The following is a 19807-nucleotide window of genomic DNA, read 5'->3' on the forward strand; positions in this document are numbered from 1 at the left end:
TTTGTGAGCTTGGCACAACTCAACTGGGTTAAGTGTCTTACTTGCCCCCCTCTAATTTTCTCACTTTCTTGGCAATCAACATGAGGAAATTGCAAAAAGAACTTTCCTTTTAGATTTCTTAGCTTCCTTGATTCATTTCCCCTTCCCTGGAAACAATCCTTGTTGGTCTTGGAGCATTTAACACAAGATTTCCTCTCTTGATCTGGAGCTTTAATGAAAGAAAGGTGTATTGGACTGGGTATAGGAATGTTTTGAGAAATTCCAACATGGATTGTTAATCTTATTAATGTTCTCTGCACAAGATCCTGTCTACTCCTGTTGTTTCCATAACAAAAGGGATCATTGAGCTATTTGAGTCAATGGTCTTTTAGAGACTACTTACACTCCCTTACTTACTCCAAGCTCTGAACTCACCTGCTCTACCAACTCTGGGGTTTCCAAACAACTTGAAAATGGCATCAGATGGGACAATTCATGAAAGGCCCAATTTGCAACCTGTGATTTTATAATGCCTATGATCTACATCTGTAATACTTCAGAGATTTGTGAACATGTGAAGATAGCTATCTTCTCATATTTTAAGTATTAATTTTAATGTACAAGAGTTCAGTTGATTATATCAGACTCCCAGGCAGATGTGTAGGCAATGGCAGTATCCATAGTAGAGTGGGCAGGCTGGTACCCTGACCCCCATCTGGGGCATGTGGGTGCTAATGGCTTCCTCTGCAGGCCAGGTAGTCCTATTTTTGAGCTCCTGGGAAGAACATGTGGGTGCACATCTGCCCTCCTGCTAGAAGATGGCAGGATTGCCATTGGTGGCAGCAGCCTTGGACAGACTGTTCAGTCTCTGGTGAGCACAACCCTTGGTTCCCTGTGTCCTGTGGGCAGCCTCACTGATGTGCTGGACTTTTCCTTTCCCAGAGTGCATGATGGTGTGTGAGCTAAAGTGTAGGTGACACAGCCACACTCTGGGATTTAGCTGGTACTGCAACCCTGAAGCCCTCTGGGTGAATGTTGGGAATATTGTTGTGCTGCCAGGGAAATAGAGATGTAGAGGCCATTGAGCCTTAGGACATGGTGAAGTCTGGTATTTCCTCTGCTCTCAAAATGATACCATGCTGAAGTAGCATGTATCTCTGGGGTGAAACTCAGCATAAATTATTAATACCTGTCTGGAACTATCCAGTCACATGGACTCCAGGAATCTCCCTACACTAGGCTCAGGCCCATGAGTGCTGATGGGCTTTCTTGTAACTAAGACTACAGGTGTCCACAGTGGGAATGTGGAATCCTGGAGATTTCTAGCTTCTTTTTCTTCCCGCAATGTAAAATCCCTCCTGGCTCCAAGCCGACTCATCCAGCTACCTTGCTTTCCTCTTTATGATTCCATTGTAAGCATCCATGCCTCAAAGTGTTCCTTTTGTTTCCCTTCTGGATTCCAGCATTCTCTCCTAAATGCTCTATTTGATATATGGCTGTCTACTTGCTATATTGGTTCTTCTTTTTGTAGGAGGCAAGACCTGGATACTTCCGGTCTTGATCTTGCATATTCTCTTTTTCTATATAATTTATTGCCAACAGCAATTTTATTCCTTTAAATATATTTATTATATTCAATAATTTTTCTATCCATTCTATTAATTCTGCTTCGATTGGCAAAAAAAATTGTTTTTTTGTTGTTTTATTGTATTTGCATTTCTCAGGTGATTATTATTTTCAATTGAGTTTATTATAATAGATAGTATTCTATTAAGTCAGCAAAGCTAAACAAAAGTCTGATTTGTAGCATTTTCCAATTTGTATGGTATACCCTCACCATGGCAGCTATCAATGAAACAATTGGCATCACTGTATTCAGAGCTAGGAAGAAAGGTGCAGAGTTAGGTAACAGGCATAGATATAAACTGGTTCCAGCAAATCACCAGATCTACTACATTAGCACATGGAATATATTAAAGAAGGAAGAAAGCTTGGAACAAATTTTTTCCTTCTAGTTGAGCTGGAGAGAGAGAGGCAATCAGCCTCAGGATGAGGAGCCACAACTACTGCAAGACCCAGTAAGGATCATATCCCTTTCTTTTAGATAGATAGTTTCCCCCTTTAAGTATTTATCTTTAAACTCTCAGAAATATGAGGACTTGGAAAGAAACATTCATTTTAGGTTGTAAATTAATCTCTCTGAAGATGAAAAAGATAGCATGAATTTGTAGAATGAGAACCCAAGTATAGTTTGTCAGTCTTCAAAGGCTTTTAAAAGTTGTCCATTCCAGCATGGTTTTGCCCTGCCTGACATGACCTATCCAGGAGATCTAGACAGCCATGGACAGTTCTGTAGGCAGAGGCAGGCAGTTATCATGAAAAGATCATAATGGTATATATAGAAAAATAGTCAGCGCTAATCTTCAAGACTTCCCTTTACCTAATACTCACTGCTGCACCAATATGTGTTTCACTCCGGGATACAACCAGGAACCCATGCATAAACACACATGCACACACACACACACACACACACACACACACACACACACACACATAGACTTTTTCACAAGAAGCTTCATTTCCCAAATGTTTCTAATATTTCGTTGTTTTTGTTAATCAATCCCGCATTCACTTAGGTGAATCAAGGTTGATCATGGAGGTGGAAGCTTGCAACTCTTCAAAACTTCTCCCGAGAACATCATATAATTACATATAGCTTGACTATTGTCAATTGCACTGTAATTGAAACGCAGAGTACATCTGTGAACATTCTAGATGATTTATTTATCTCTCTTATAGATGATTTCTACTCTGTGAATATTAACAGAGGTTTACTATTCGATTAAGAGACAAATACAGAATTAAACCCAATTCAGCTATTATTTATCTTTTTAGAACATAAAAGAATGTGAGTTTTGACTGTCATAAGTGAGAAAAATTCAGAGAAAATGTCCCCTTGTCTTTCTTTTCCCAGCACTCTTTTGCCTTAAAGTTGCCTGTGTATTGAAAATAAATTTATAAATAAAATAATTTATTCTAGACTCAAATATAAATAAAAATAAATGTTACAGCATAGTTCTACCAAAAATTCCTATATATATTAATAAATCCCTTTAGCAATTTGACTGGGCATCTACATATCTACATGTGTGGCTATTGAGAACAACTGGAAGTATTTATAAAACTGAAACATCTCAGGATGATAATTACAATGCCCACATGCATGAAGATTTAGGCTTTATATTTTACCAGAAAGACAAGTTACTAGAACTTGGAAGAATCTTGAGATTAAGTGCTGAAAATGTGTAAAGGATCATTTTATGGGAGGTTGGATGTTATAGCACTCCTCTGAAATTTCTCACAAATTTGAAAGAGGAATAAGTTATCTGGTGTGGTAATAAAGTGATTCATCTACTGACTACAGCTGCATGTAAAATTGCTGAAATTGTTACATTTATATGTCAGACTATTTTCTTCAATTTCTGAGACATAATAGATATATTTTAAAATAAATTTTCTTATATAAATCATTTGTGTCTTTTGAAATAATAAAGTAGCAATGTTTAGTATTTAATTCATTATAAATCTCCTACAAGTATTAATTAATGCATTTAATAGATCAGGTAATAACTATATAATTATATAAAATTAGAAAAGGTAAAAAAATATTCAAGAATGAGAGGGTACCCAAAGATATGTTTTCACTATCTTATTTTTGCATCCATAACACCAAACACATATCTCCATTGACCCAATAATAACTTTGATTTGCAGCTCAGTGCTTAAGCAATTTCCTGTAGGTGATGAAAACTACTCATTCATTTTTATATTTTCAACATCTATTATAGCTGGGCAGAGAGTAAGATCTCATTAACAATTTATTAAAATGTATTTGATAACTAATACAAAGTGAAAAATAGGTACTTAACAAATTAAAGCTGTTACCAGGAAGAAGAGCTCAGCATTTGTCATTTTTATTCTAGAACAAAATATGTGTTAGCAAAATATAAGTTTGCTATTTCAAAAATAAAATCATGAATTAATATGATTTTTATTCTCTAAGGATCCAAAAATTGCCATATCTAACCATTTAACAAATAATTGTACTTTTATATCCTTAAAAGCTTAAGTGTATCAGCTTGCTAAAGCATATATAAGTTAAATGATCCTTTTAAAAGTATAGAATTTACATTTTTCAAATGAATCATTTGGTCACAGATTTATAGCACTTTAAGATTAGTGACTATCACCACATGCATTTTATAATTCAATAATGTCCTAATCCTGTTAAAAGCATCAATTTAGACACCATTTCATTCAGGAATTACTTCATTTTTTTCTTTATAATCTAAAGTGAATGTAATATTCATATTTATTTTAAAATATCACAATTCATTTTACTTAAATATTTACATGGAACAAACTAGAGTAACAAATCAGAAAAATTCTGCTATTTTGGAGAATCTTCACCTCCTGCTCATGGGTGGATATCACTTTTTATACCAAAAAGGAAAAAGTACTTGTTATAAACTAGGAAATTCATCTACAAAATAGTATAATCTTAGTTTACTAGAGTTATCTTCATCAAAACATATATTAAAAGAAACTCAGAGATTTTCCTCACCCTTTTTGCCATATGAGGATACAGTTAGAAGGTGCCATCTATAAACAAGAAAGTGAGCCCTCATCAGACAGTAGGAAGGAATAATAAAATTGCTTTCTGCTGATATTAATCATGCTTATTCAACGTGGTGGCTACAGTTGAAAAGATAATCCTGTCTGGATATCAAATTGCACACAAATATTCTTGAAGATAAAATATTTTAAATAGCACAATAGATAGTTTTCTCTCCAAAATTAAATTCAATAATAATTTTGACAAACATTCATGGCAAAGATCCTAAATCATTCATACTATAAAAGAGAATCCCAAATCTTCCAAATATATCCATAATGTCAGAAAAATCTCCAGACAAAAGAAATGTTAAATAGCAAAGCAAATTAAAATTAGAGGAGGATAGAATAAATTCAGATGTTCTTCATATTAACATGTAGAAGTTAAAGGAATTTCTATTTTAGGCATACACATATTTTCTATATTATTTCACAGCCATCATAAGAGCCCAAGCAGTGTAAAATAGTACATTTCACATGTAATTGTAAAACTGAAAACTTTATAAGAACTTTGCTGAAGTCCTGTTAATCACTTCTTTTCTACATTGGAGGTTATAAAAACAAAGCCACTCTTTTGACATCTCATTTCAAAAATAACAAATTTGCCATTAAACCAGAGCTATAAATTCAAGATTATTGATATCTCTATTGGCACAGTGGCATGAGAAGCCATAAATATTACTTACATTCTTATTACCAACTTGAAAGTCCAGCTCAGAATAAGGATAAATCACTCTTAGTTCTAAGAGATAATCAAGAAATGGACAAGAAAATTATATAATGTCCTATATAATGTCCTTTATGATGAAAAAATTGAATTAAAAATGAAGTTGCTTATGTTTCTACATTTTAGTATTATTAACTTTCTTTGTATTCCAATTTCTCAATTAATAAAAAACAATTAAGACTTACTTATATTGCTACTCATCACAACTTCATTCATCATACGTTTATATAACTGGAAACATTCTAAGAAATGGAGATATATTAGTGAATAAGATTAGATGCAGTTTCTCTTTACATAAAGAAAACATTCAAGTAAAGAGGGCACAAAATGATCCATTGTGATATAAGAAGAAGCTATGACTTTTAATTCTATTTTTAACTAAAAAATCTGACTCTAGTCAAGTTTTATCCTTAATATTCTTCTGAAACAGCTGGTTTTTTTTCACTTTTTAAAATATTTCAATGTATTACAGGAGTAAAAAATGTTTTTGGTTACTTGGCTTGATTGCTTTTGTAATGCTTGAGTAAGTGTTATGAGTGTGTCCATCACACAGATAATGTTCATTTTACCTGTTGGATAGGTTTTCACCCATTCCTGCCTCCCCTCTTCTCCGTGATTGATTTCCATTGAGTTATACTTCCCTCTATGTATGTGTGTGGTCATCAGTTAGTTCCAATTTCATAGTGAGTACCTATGGTGTTTGTTTTTCCTTGCACATGCCATTTCAGTCAGATTGCATTCCTTACAGTTCTTTAAACACACTGAGAAAACACCATTCTACTCTGTTGGTGGGACTGCAGATTAGCACAACCTTTATGGAAAACAGTATGGAGATTCCTGAAACAGGTCTTGAAAAGATCATTGCTCACCTCCACAGGCTCAGTTCTTACTCTTCATTAGATTAAAATTCTCAGTGATATTTGTTAGAGCTGGCTGCTGCCTAGGTCTTTCAATACATTCTGTACTTGTCTCCAGGCCATCTCATGCTTCTGCTACTTTCTAGTCTCATTTACTCAATTCTCTTCCCTATCTCTGTTCTCAATATCTTCTCTGTTGACAACCTCTTCCTTGGTGATCTCATTCATTTTTGTAAGTTTAAATACCAATTCTGAGCAATCTCCTGAAATCTTAAAACATATATCAAAGTGCCTGCTTCATGTCTCCTCTTGGATGATGAATAAGTATTCAAATATTACTTGGCCAAAACTAAAATACACATTTACACATTTCTACCTCCAAATCTACTCTTCTCTACATGACACTTCCTCTTAAACAGATGCTTGGCCAAAAAAACTTTGTGGCATCCTTGAATCACTTCTTTGTCTCACATCCAATGCATTAGTAGACTCTCTTGATTTTTAGCCACAGGACCCAGTCAAAATCCTTTGTCTCCTAGACTGCTGTGAAGGCCAATTTACCTCTCTATTCCCACTTTTTTTAGTTTTCCAGCTTGTCTTTTTCTTCATGGAATCTGAATGACCTGTTGAATATGTAAGTCTTACCATACTTTTTTTTTTCCATTCAGCTCCTCCGATAGGTTAATGTAACACATAGAATAATATTTGATCACCTCACAGTGGCTACCTCACCACATGAACTAGCACCTGAAAAACTCTTGACTTTGTATTCTCTATTTTCCTTGCACATGCCATTTCAGTCAGATTGCATGTCTCACGGTTCTTTAAACACACTGAGAAAACACCTATTCTGGTTTTGCCATTCTTCTCTGCGATATTGACATGGCACCTGCTATGTTCTGAATGAGTCCTCCAAAATTCATGTGTTGGAAACTTAATATGCAATGCAACAGTGTTGGAAGGTGAGACTTAATGCCAGATGTTTACAATGAGAGCTCCACCCTCATGAATGGTTAATGCTGCTATAAAAGGCCTTGCAGTAGTGATTTCCTTCTCTTTTGCTCCTTTAAGTGAGGAAACAGCAATAAAGCCCTCACTAGATATCCAAACCTGCTTATTCCTTGATATTGGACTTCCCAACCTTCAGAATTATAAGAAATAAATTTCTGTTCATTATAAATACCAGTATGAATATCAGGGAGACATCCAAGAGAAATTGGAGGCCAACCACAGATACACCAAAAATCCTTTCCAGATGTATTACCAGCTTATATGAGAGAGATAAAAATATAAAACCTTGAAATCTTCTCTTCATCAAAATATACTGTAAAACAAGTGGAACAGCAAGATGAACACTGCAAGAAGGAATTTTTAACACATAATACTCCTAATGGGTTAGTATCCATAAAAATAAAGGATGGCTAAAAACAATAATAGTAGCATAAAAATATACAGAAAACTTAACAGAAAAAAAACCCAAGTTTTGAACAAGTACTACACAGAAGAGAAAATATGACTGGCTAAATAAAACATGTCTATCCTGAATATTAAACAGAAAAATCGCAAATTTAAACAAATTTATGATGACATCTCACACCTACCACATTGTTAGAAATCCAAAAAGTTTCATCATATCAATTGTTAGTGAGGATTTAGAGCAAACTAGACACTTATAGACTGATGGGAGTATTAAACACTTTGGCAAAAAATTGGGCATCATCATCTATAATAATTTTTTTTAAAAAGGCTCATTCTCTATAGCCCTAGAAATTCTACTTCTAGGTATATCCTCAGGGAAACTTTTAAATGTGCACTAAGAGGTATCTGCAAGATTATTTATAGCAATAATGTTAATCAACAATATTATCCTCTGAGCATATTTTCACATATTTTTCACACCTGACTTTTCACTTAATTTCTGTTCATGCCTATCCAATAGCATTAATGAAAGATTAATTTGTAGACCTCTATAAGAGGGATAATGTTCCTAAAATGTTAAATAAATTTATTTTAATACCCTCTTACATTATGTTATCTACAAACTGAGGCATGAGGCATCATCACCTAGGAAAATAGAAGCCAATTACCATCTAAAACACATAGAACAGGGATTAGCTGAGACTCTCAAATTTGGCTTCCTTTAACCCATAATGTGACAATGGTTTGTAAGACTACAGGAAAAGAAGCGAAAAATTCCTCTAAATGTCTAAGCTTTTCTTTTATTTGTTAACCTCTAGAATTGGAGGTGATATAATAACAAAAATTCACTATGAATTACAGTGCCATGCATATATAAACACTTGATTAGTGTAAAGGAACCACAGCAGAGAAAAGCAGAAAAGAGAGTCTGTTCAATAAATAGTGCTGTATTAATTGTATATCCATATGGGAGGTAGTGAAAATTCACCCTATCTAATGCCTTATCCAAAATCAAGTACAGTTGGATTGCAGATCTGAATTATAAAACTAAAACAATGAAGTTATTACAAGGTGCTATATTAGCATATTTTCATGATTTGGGGGTAAGGAAACAATTTTTTTTTTTTTTGAGACAGAGTCTCACTTTGTTGGCCAGGCTAGAGTGAGTGCTATGGCGTCAGCCTAACTCACAGCAACCTCAATCTCCTGGGCTCAAGCAATCCTCCTGCCTCAGCCTCCCGAGTAGCTGGGACTACAGGCATGCGCCACCATCCCTGGCTAATTTTTTCTATATCTATTAGTTGGCCAATTAATTTCTTTCTATTTATAGTAGAGACAGGGTCTTGCTCTTGCTCAGGCTGATTTCTAACTCCTGACCTTGAGCAATCGACCAGCCTTGGCCTCCCAGAGTGCTAGGATTACAGGCATTAGCCACCGTGCCCGGCCACGAAAGAATTTTTAATGGACATCTCTTTTTTAATTTTTTTAAATTTCAGATTATTAAGGGGATACAAATGTTTAGGTTACATATAGGGCCTTTGCCCCACCCGAGTCAGAACTACAAGCTGGAGCAGCCCAGAGACCAGCGGCAAGGGTAGGTGGATCAGTCACCTTTCTCCTCCCATGCATCTCAGACTGCTAGTGGACTCCCCAGCAGGTGGAGAGACCTGTGGACACCAGGTCAGAGAGGGCCACCACCAGCTAGCGGTGAGCCTGTAGCAGATGCAGCACCAGGCTCCCAACTCCCTCTGGGCACCTCCGTGTGCACAGACCCGAGCCGCATGCCAGGCACCATATTGCCTCCTCCTCCCCTCCGCCGACCCTACCTGCGGCTGCCCAGAGAGACAATACAGCCACCAGCCAGAGGCACCTCCAGGGAACGGGACCTTCCCTTTTGGGACCCTACAGCTGACTAAGGGGAACTCAGACTGTGAGTTCCCTACCCGCCAGCCCTCCCAGGTGCTGCTGGCACGGTGTTCCCAGGAGAATGGTGCCGACTCAGAGGCTGAGAGACACAGACACAGCTTGGGCTCCCTGTGGGTGAATTGGGACCGGAAATCCTCTCCCTGGTGGGGATACAGTTTGAACTCTGGGACCCAGAGGTCGGACCTGCAGACCAGATCCTGTGCACCAAGGTCTAGCATTGCCCAGGGCACAGGAGGGATATACCTGAACAGCCTACTGAGGTGTGTGTGCCTTCAGGGGCAGATCAGCATCCTAGAGGGCAACCCTCCTCCGAAAAGGAGGCCATAAGCCAAGCCCAGGTGGCGTTCCTGCGCAGGGAACCTCCCTGCCGGCATCACAATCCGGGGAGGCCTGGTGGCGTGTGGTCTGGCCTGCTGGCAGAGGCCCAGGAGTAGCTGCGGAGTTGGGGAGGGTGGAAAGAAGTGAGGTCCGCTCCAGACTGCCGGTCTCAGACAGCCCCACCCCCACAAGCAGACTTTCTGGCTGAGCGGGACAATTCCAGCCCCACCCTGACAGCTTTTCCTGGAAGCAGAGAACAGAACTTTGATCCCTTCTAACGACATTGGTGGTGCCTGAGGGCAGGCTTACCCAACCCAGCTCCGCCCGGAACAAGAGCTGATAACAAGACACAAAATCAACAGCATAGCCTGTTCCTTCAAGCAAGCGCCACTTACTGACAGGGACGGCATCCTGCACAGCCTTTTCACGGCACCCACTGACTCATTATACAGGGAGTGGTCCAATCTCACCCACAGACACCACCTAATGCCTCAGAAACTAAACAAGGTGTGTGAACACCCAAACAATAACCTAAAGAAAAGAAACAACAACTGATCAACATGGGAAGAAATCAGCAAAGGATGTCTGGAAATATGACGAACCAAATGGAAAACACACCCCCAAAGAGGAGCACCAGCCCCCTAGAAATGGACAACAACCAAAATCAGGCAACCAATATGACAGAAGAGGAATTTCGTATGTGGATCATAAGAACACTCACCGAGCTGCAACAACAACTCAATAACCAACACAAAGAAACCACAAAAAGCCTCTAGGACCTAGAACAAAAGTTCACTAAAGAAATAGACACAATGAAGAAAAGTTTAAGCGAACGCCTGGAAATGAAAAATCAATTCAAGGAACTACAAAATGCAGTGGAAAGTCTCAAGAACAGGGTAGATCAAACAGAAGAAAGAATCTCAGAGATTGAAGATAACATCCTCAAACTAAATAAATCCATCACAGAGATAGAGGGGACAAAAAAGACAAAAGAGCAAAGCCTACAAGAGATGTGGGATTATGTGAAGAAACCTAATGTGAGAGTCACAGGGTTACCAGAAGGGGAAGAAGAAAACACTAAAGGGTTGGAAAAGCTATTTGAAAGATATAATAGAGGAAAATTTCCCAGGCCTTGCTCAAAATCTCGATATACAAGTTCAAGAAGCTCAGAGGACCCCTGGGAGATTCAATGCAAACAGGAAGATGTCACAACATGCAGTCATCAGACTGACCAAAATATCAATTAAAGAGGCCCTTCTAAGAGCTGTAAGATGAAAGAAGCAAGTGACATAAAAGGGAAAGCCAATTCGACCACCACCAGACTTCTCTAATGAGACTTTACAAGCAAGGAGAGACTGGGTCCCCATTCTCACTCTTCTGAAACAAAACAATGCCCAGCCTAGACTCTTATACCCTGCAAAACTAAGCTTCATATATGAAGGAGAAATTAAGTCATTCTCAGACAAGCAAAGTCTCCGATAATTCACCAAGACAAGACCAGCCCTACAAGAAGTACTCAAAACAGCGTTACACGCGGGACATCATAATAATAACCCACGAATATAAAAACAATCAAAACCCAAAGATATTAAAGGCCAGATATTACAATGGCTCAAGACAGAAATCATAGCAACAACATCCAACCCAACAGAATGATCAGTAATCTACCTTACCTATCAGTTCTCTCAATAAATGTGAATGGCTTAAACTCTCCACTCAAGAGACATAGGCTGGCTGAATGGATAAGAAAATACAGGCCAAGTATATGCTGTCTTCAGGAAACACATCTAACCTGCAAGGATGCATATAGACTAAAAATAAAAGGGTGGAGATCAGTATTCCAGGCAAGTGGAAGCCAAAAGAGGGCTGGTGTGGCAGTTCTAATTTCAGACGATTTAGTTTTTAAACCAACAAAAGTAGCAAAAGACAAAGAGGGTCATTATATAATGGAGAAGGGCACACTTCAACAAGAAGAGATAACCATTTTAAACATATATGCACCCAACTTAGGTGCACCCAGTTTCATAAAGCAAACCTTATTCGATCTAAGCAAATGGATTAGATGTGCTAAAAAAAAAAAAGCCCTGTAAAATTAACATAGGAAAAACTGTCTAATTTATTTAATTATCAGAAAATTGCATATTAAAAATGACATTGAAGTACCAATTTACACCCACTAAAAAGGCTATAGTTGAGAAAAAGAAAACAACAAATGACATTTAAAGTTGGTGAAGATATACGGCAACTGAAACTCACATTATTTGTGGGAATATAAAGTGATATAAATATTTTAGAGAACTATTTAATAGTTTCTTATGAAGTTAAATATACACCTTCCCTCTGATCCGCCAATTCTACACTTGTATATATTAATATTTACTTAGAAGAAATTATAATGAATATTTATAAAATACACATACAAGAATGCTTATAGCAGCAGTATTATTTATATTATAAAAATTGAAATAAGAGAAATGCCAATCAATAATATATTAAAAATAAATTATGATGTAATCATATAATGTAATATCAGTCAGTAATTAAAAACACAAAGAGAGTGTATACTTTGTAATTCTACTTGTATGAAACTCAAAACATAAAATTAGTCTACAATGACAGAAGTCACAAAGAGGTTACTTCTTGGGAACGAGGGTTGAATTCAAATTGCCTGGAAAGTGGTATAAAGAAACATTCTGGGGTAAGGAAACTATTCTCTCAGTTGATTCCAATTACATTAACCAGGGAATAAAGATTGTCACTTAACTTATATTTATGCTATTCATTCAACTGAATATTGAGATATGTGGCTTTTATCATACATTCATATTGCCTCAATAAAATATATAATAAAACTAATAAAACAGATTTATATTATTAAAACATTTCTTGGTTTTATAAACACTTGAAGTATTTCCTAAGAAAGAAAAATCTCATGTAAGATCTGTTAAAACACTACCTTTTTAAAATATTATCTATTTAGATGTTGATTATTATATTAAATTTTAGCCTTACAGATAAAATGTAATAGATACAAATAGAGTATTATTAGTATTATATATAGCAAAGATTTGCTAATTATATGTAAAATATATTCAGCCACAATCATTTCTTTCTATAATGAGGTGTATTTTTAAGAAAATGGCCCATTTTATAAAATTTAAAAAAATGTTATAAAAGGAAAGAAATATGTATATATTAAAGGATTTTCTTCCAAAAGTGTTAAAAACCATCTTTTTCTGCTTGATAGCATCTGTATCACTAGGAAAGTCTCAGTAGTACAATTCTAACACATCCCAATCATGAAAAAGAAATGAACACTGAGACAGAACTGGTAGCATATATTTTCTGGCACTTTGATGCTAGAGGTTGTGATCCTCACGGAAAATTTTTATGGTGAGTACTGAGACATTCAATTTTTTAAAGAATCGTAAGAAGTTGGAGCAGTTAACTTGAGAGATGCAACTGGGAAATACGGAGAGTAATGATTTATCTACCGGCACAAATCTTGGGAATATAGAACTCTCAAAAAATCAAGTATTCAATATCTATTCTATTTTTCCACATATGATAAATAATGACTCAACATTATAGAAGTAGCAGCCATAATAAGCAAATAAATAAATAAGAAATAGTGGTAGTTCTCCCAACTCACATTTTTCTCATGTTGACACCCAATGTTGTTGACTCACCTGAGATTACTTTTCAAAGAGATTTGTAATGCTAATGTATCATTAGAATCTCTCACAAAATGCATATTATACTACCTTTATAATATATGTTAATATTTCAAAAATTTCAATTACTTTGCTTATGTAAGTTAAATATTAACTTGTGTTAGACATTTTATATGTTATACATTAGTGTGTAAATTAAACTCATGGTGAGTGTTACAGGTTGAATTTTGTCCCCAAATAAAATAACCCTTAGTCTCTATGAATATGACCTTATTTAAAAATAAAGTCTTTATAGATGTAATCAAGGACATACTGGATTAGGATAGGGTCTAAATCCAATAACTGCTATCCTTATAGAACAAGAGAAATCTGGAAATAGGAAGTTGCACAGGATATATGGCCACGTGAAGATAGAAGCAGAAATTGGAGTGATACTGCTACTAGCTAAGGAATGCCAAAGATTCCCTGCTAGAGCCAGAAGCTAGGAAGGGGGAAGGAAGTATTCTTTCCTAGAATCTTCAGAAGGCATATTGGCCCTGTGGATACCTTGATTTGAGACTTAGCCTCCAGAACCATGACAAAATATATTTCTATTGCTTTAAGCAACTCAATTTGTGATAATATGTCACAGGGGCCCTAGGAAACTAATATGCATGCTTCTTTTAAAAACATATTATTATCTAAAGAAATAAGTTGGAATAAACTATACAACTGTATGAATAATTTCACTTCTTACATTTTCAATTTTTTTTACTTTGCCCTACTTTTAGCCATTTTTAAAATAAAAAGTTTCTAAAAATTATATTTGTATCATTAAAGCATAAATTTGAATAAATTTTTACTTTATTTTAAAGCTATGAAAAGGGAATTAATTATGTTTAACTATACCATAAAATTTGCTGTCCTATCAGTGATTCAAAAAATTTAACATTTATATAAATGTTTCTGAGTAAGAAAATTACATATGTTCATTTTCTGTCACATTTTCCTCAGAGTAATAATTTTCATGTTAAAGATCGACAAGGATTCATTGTAAGATAAAGTTTCCTCTGTGTTACTTTGGGGCAATTGAAAATAATTTGATTAACATCTCAGAATGTGGATTTAAATCAATAATTTAATTGAATTAAAGGCCAGCATTAAAAGGGCTAAATATCTAATATGTAATCACTTATTTCTATAAGATAATAGCTATTCTTTCAAATACGATTATCTAGTGCCCTGCAATATTAATAGTTTAACAAGAAGGTCAAAACAGTCAATACCATTACTGCTAAATAGCTTTGTTAAACTGTGCCTAAATTTAGAGATCATGCTTACTAGCATGCTTCTTGAGATTTATATTTCATAAGATTGAATGGAGCAAATTATTGCTGATGGGTTAATCCCATATGATCTAGTTAGCTACCATGGGGACTGTAGTCATATCTAGTGGCTCTAAGTCTAATACACCATCTGTGATCTTTGGACAGATAGATGCTTTGATGAGAAATGACTAAATGCAAATATAAATTAGCACTACTGAAAAATCCATGAGTGGAAACAAGTAATGTCTAGTCATACATCTTTTATATGAAAGATAAGATAAAAAACTCTCACAACTTCAAAAATATTACTGAGATTTAATCAGAATAAAAATCAGAAATTGTGACCAGTTAATTCCTTGCAATTTATTGATGTGACTATTCTTCATTTGTGTCCTTTGGTAAAGAATGGTTTGTGATATTATACTTTTAAAACATCATTTATGTATTTCGGTGTTTTATGAATATTTTATCCTTGTATTATCTTGTTCACAACCCACTTTTGTACCTGAATTAGTGAAGCAGAAAATAATTCCCTAGCTAGTCAGTACTAGAAATACAAAGCATATTAATTAAAATTGTCAACTTTATGAAATTAGTCAAATTCAACAATACAGTTGTGAGACATTATAATTATCATTGTCATATATTTAAATGGTATATTTAATTTCCTATGTGTTACTCTTTGTTATCATATTAGTTTACTATTATAAAATTAGGAAATTTTTAGTTATTATAGTAAAATAAAAATAAAGCTAACAAAGATTATCAAAATTCAAAATTGTGTGGCTTATAATGGGTACAGATAAGAAGCCATGGTTTCTATATATATCCCAGAATTTGGGTTCTAGCTGTAAATAGTACAAGAAAATACAAACAACTGAATTTTTATTCTAGGAATCCAGCACTTTTGCCACCCATTCAGAATCTAATACTTAATGCAACTATTAATACATATTATACCACCAATAATTTTTAGCAGTAAAAACAGTAACAACCTTCCTAGCATAATGGATTTAAAAACATATTGATATTAATAACAGTTAACAAACATTTACAATAATCATAGAATCTGTACAATGCAATGATATACATACATGCATGCTTATGACTTGTATGTATAATAGGCTTCAAATTTATTACTTTAAAAAAATGAGAATATTCATAATATACATTTAATATGAAAATTTGTCATTGTCTTTAATTACAAAACCATTTAAAATAGTAAAATTATTGTTTAGAATTCCTTTTAAAAAGATTCTGATTTAAAAGAAGTTAAAAATATCTTCACAAACCACCTTCACTTTTTTAAGAGACAGTGTCACATTGTAGATGTCTGTAATAGAAGCTGATGAAATAATTTTTTGTTCATCCTGACGTGCAATTTGAATTAATCGATGGCTACACCTTATAAATAATTGTTGGTGAAGCACTGTGAAAAGAAAATTGGCCTGAAATATCTATTTAACGACTCAGGTAGTAAATACCTGCTGTCATCTATCTATTTCTCAACTGTCCTGGCTTAAGTTATCCTGACTAAGATCCAAGACAGTCCTGAAGTTCATTTCAGAAAGCAGTGAACCGAACAGTCTGTCTCAGAAAATTTTGTATATAGTAATACATATAGCAATATAATATCTGAGATTATAAAACTTCATTAAGTTTCACAGTTCACCTATGACATTTTGAGAAAATTAAATGAGTCAAAATAGGCAAAAAAAAAAAAAAGCAGAAGCAACAAAAATTAAAAGCAACCAGAGTTGTTTTCCCTTTGCACTGATTTGCCATATAACTTAATTTGATCTCCACCTAGTCAGATATTATTCCTCCTTAATCTTCCTTTAGAAATTACAACTGAACTTGCCAGTATCACCAAATGAAGTGAACCAGTAAATTGCACTGCCTCCACAGTAGTTTACTCTTTATAATATCTATTACATTACTATTTGGAAACTGTTATCAGAAATAGCATAAGCTGTAAAACTTTCATAGTTTGGGTAAGACACTGGATTTAAAAACAAGACGTCTTTAGCTTTTTTATTTTTTTCTTCTCTGCACCTGACATTTATTATGCAGAAAATTGCTTTATCAAATGTCACCTTGAAAAAGTTGCTTAAGTTCTCTGCCGTGTATAAGATCAATGTCAGCACCTGATTATAACATAGAAGTGTAAGGAAAGTGAGATTAACACTTTGCTGTACTTTGAGCTCCAATGATAGAGAAACCCTACAGTGGTTGGTTTTTAAGTTTTTTATGAGTATTCTTTGGGTAAGGAGGTGACTGAAGCATATTTTATGGGTAAATTTAGCAGGTAGTGTCAAGAAATGAGCCATTAGAAACCACCTCTCTTTGTAGTGATCTAATCAGCAGAAGGATGATGATTCAGGAGGCATTACCTCTCCAAATAATGACAGACCTTCCTAACATATAGGCCTAAGGATTTAATTTTAGTTTTTACTAACTGAAAATTTATGATTTTAATGATGTCAAAATAAAAATAAAACTGATATAATTCTTATACTTCTTCCTCTATAGTTATGGTGGTCTTTCTCTCCTGACCTCTTTTAACATCTTTTATTTGTCTTTGATTTCTATAATTTGAATATCACGTCATGTCTAGATATAGATTGCATGGTATTTATCCTGCTTCGTGTTCTCTGATCTTCCTGGATCTGTGGTTTGGTGTTTATCATTAATTTTGGAAAATTCTTAACAATATTCTTTCAAGTATTTCCTCTGTTCCTTTCTTCTTTCTTCTGTCTTGTATTGCCCTTATATGTGTATTTCTCATTTTTAATTGTTCTGCAATTCTTAAATATTCTCTCCCATTTTCTTCATTTTTTCTTGTTGCTTTTCAGTTTAAGAAATTTCTATTGGATATCCTTTATTTCTTCTCTTGCCTGATTGCTCTGGCTAGTACTTTCAACACTATGTTGAACTAAGTGGTGACAGTGGGCAACCTTCTCTGGTTCTAGTTCTAAACAGGAATGCTTTCAAGTTTTCCCTGTTCACTATAATATTGGCGGTGTACTTGTTGCATCTGGCTTAAATAATATTGAGGTATGTTCTGCCTATGCCTATTTTGTTAAGAGTTCCTATCATAAGAGGTGTTGAATTTTGTCAAATGCTTTTTCTACATATATTGAGAGGATCATATGGTCCTTGTGTTTGCTTCTATTTATGTGGTGAATCACATTTATTGATTAGTATTTGTGGAACCATCCTTGCATCTCTGGGATGAAGACCATTTGATCGTGATGGATTATTTATTTGATGTGCAGCTGAATTTGGTTTGCTAAGATCTTATTGAGAATTTTTGCATCTATATTCCTGGGGGATATTGGTCTGTAATTTTCTTTTTCGTGTGTGTTCTTTTCTGCCTTTGGTATCAAGATGTTATTGACTTCATAGAATGTTGAATTGTTCCCTTTGCCATTATATAATGACCATCTTTTGTCTTTCTTTACTTTTTGTGATTTGAAGTCTGTGTTATCTCATATGTGAATGGCTATACCAGTCTTTCAGTTACCATTTCCATGGAATATTGTTTTCCATTCCTTCACCTTGAGTCAGAATGTGTTCTTACAAGTTAAATGTGTTTCCTGGAGGCAGTAGATATTTGGCTTGCGTTTTTGTTATCCATTCAGCCAGCCTATGTCCCTTCAGTGGAAGTTCAAGCCATGCACATTTATTGAAAAAATTGATAAGTGTGATGGATTTCTGTTCATCCTTTTGAGTACAGCTTTATTACTTTATCTCTTGAGGCATCGTGGTATCTGGCCTTTGACCTTTAGCTTTTAGATTATTTTATGCAGGTTAACATCTATTGTGCTAATCTGTGTATAATGCAGTTCTGAGTACTAAAGTCTTCTATGCTAAGGACTGGACTGGGTTCTTTCCACTCTTTCCCAGTAGGGCAGTTTTTCTGTGGGGAAGGGTAGGTGCTCCCTCATGTGGCCACCTCTTGGACCCCACACAGCCTGTAAAATTGAGTCAATAAATGCTCTAAAGGGTGTGCAAATTGACCTCCCTGTCAGTAGGAGCCACTTGCAGTAAAAACAAGTTGCAATATTGTTTTTGGATCCTTTGGCCAGCTTTAGTCCCTCAGGAGATGCACCCAAATGCCCCAGGTGGTGGGTGGCACCCTGGAACTTCAGGTGAGTCCTTATTCCCTGACATAACACAAGCAGGTTGGGGAGTGTGGCTGGGCAGGTCTGGGTTAGATGAGCTTATCCTCAGGCTTCACAAAAGCTGGCAAGGTAGCTATTTTGGCAAGGGTCAAAGGTCTGCTCCTAGCTTCTAGTCAGACCTTCTAGGGTGGGGCTGAAGTGGTCCTACTCGTCCAGAATATCTGCTTGTGGAGGCAGGTCCATCTGAGATTTACAAACTGGCAGTCTGCAGTGAGCCTCATTCCTCTTCCGGCTACTCTGCTCTACAGTTCCTCCCTAGGTATCTGCTGGCAGGCAGGAACCCAAGCCAGCAGAGCTCCCCATGACTTTGCTGCTGGCCAAGAGGTTCCCTGCCCAGGATCCCAGCCTGAGCTGAGAATGCAGCTTTCCCATGGGGGAAAGGGTTCCCCACGGGCATGCTGCAGCTAGGACCTCTCTCCTTCCAGCTGCTTTTAGAAAACTTCTTTATCAGAAGTGAGCAAAACTTCCCTTAAGAGTTCCATGGCAAAATAAGCTTCAGATCTCAACCAAAAAGCAGGGAGATCAGGGATCCCTGGAGAGAGCAGCCCAAACCTCAGTGAATTGCTGAAATGGTCAGAGCAGTAAGGAGCTCTAGCTGGTACCAAAAGCAGCAGTTGGAAAGTTGCCACAGGTTAAGAAGGCCAAACTCTTCTCACAGGTCCCTTTGTAGTCACCATTTATTGACTCAAATAAAGGAGTGAGACAAAACTCTTAATCAATAGAGGTTTACTGAGCC

This window comes from Microcebus murinus, chromosome 11, assembly GCF_040939455.1.
Source record: "Microcebus murinus isolate Inina chromosome 11, M.murinus_Inina_mat1.0, whole genome shotgun sequence".
In the NCBI taxonomy this organism is placed as follows: domain Eukaryota; kingdom Metazoa; phylum Chordata; class Mammalia; order Primates; family Cheirogaleidae; genus Microcebus; species Microcebus murinus.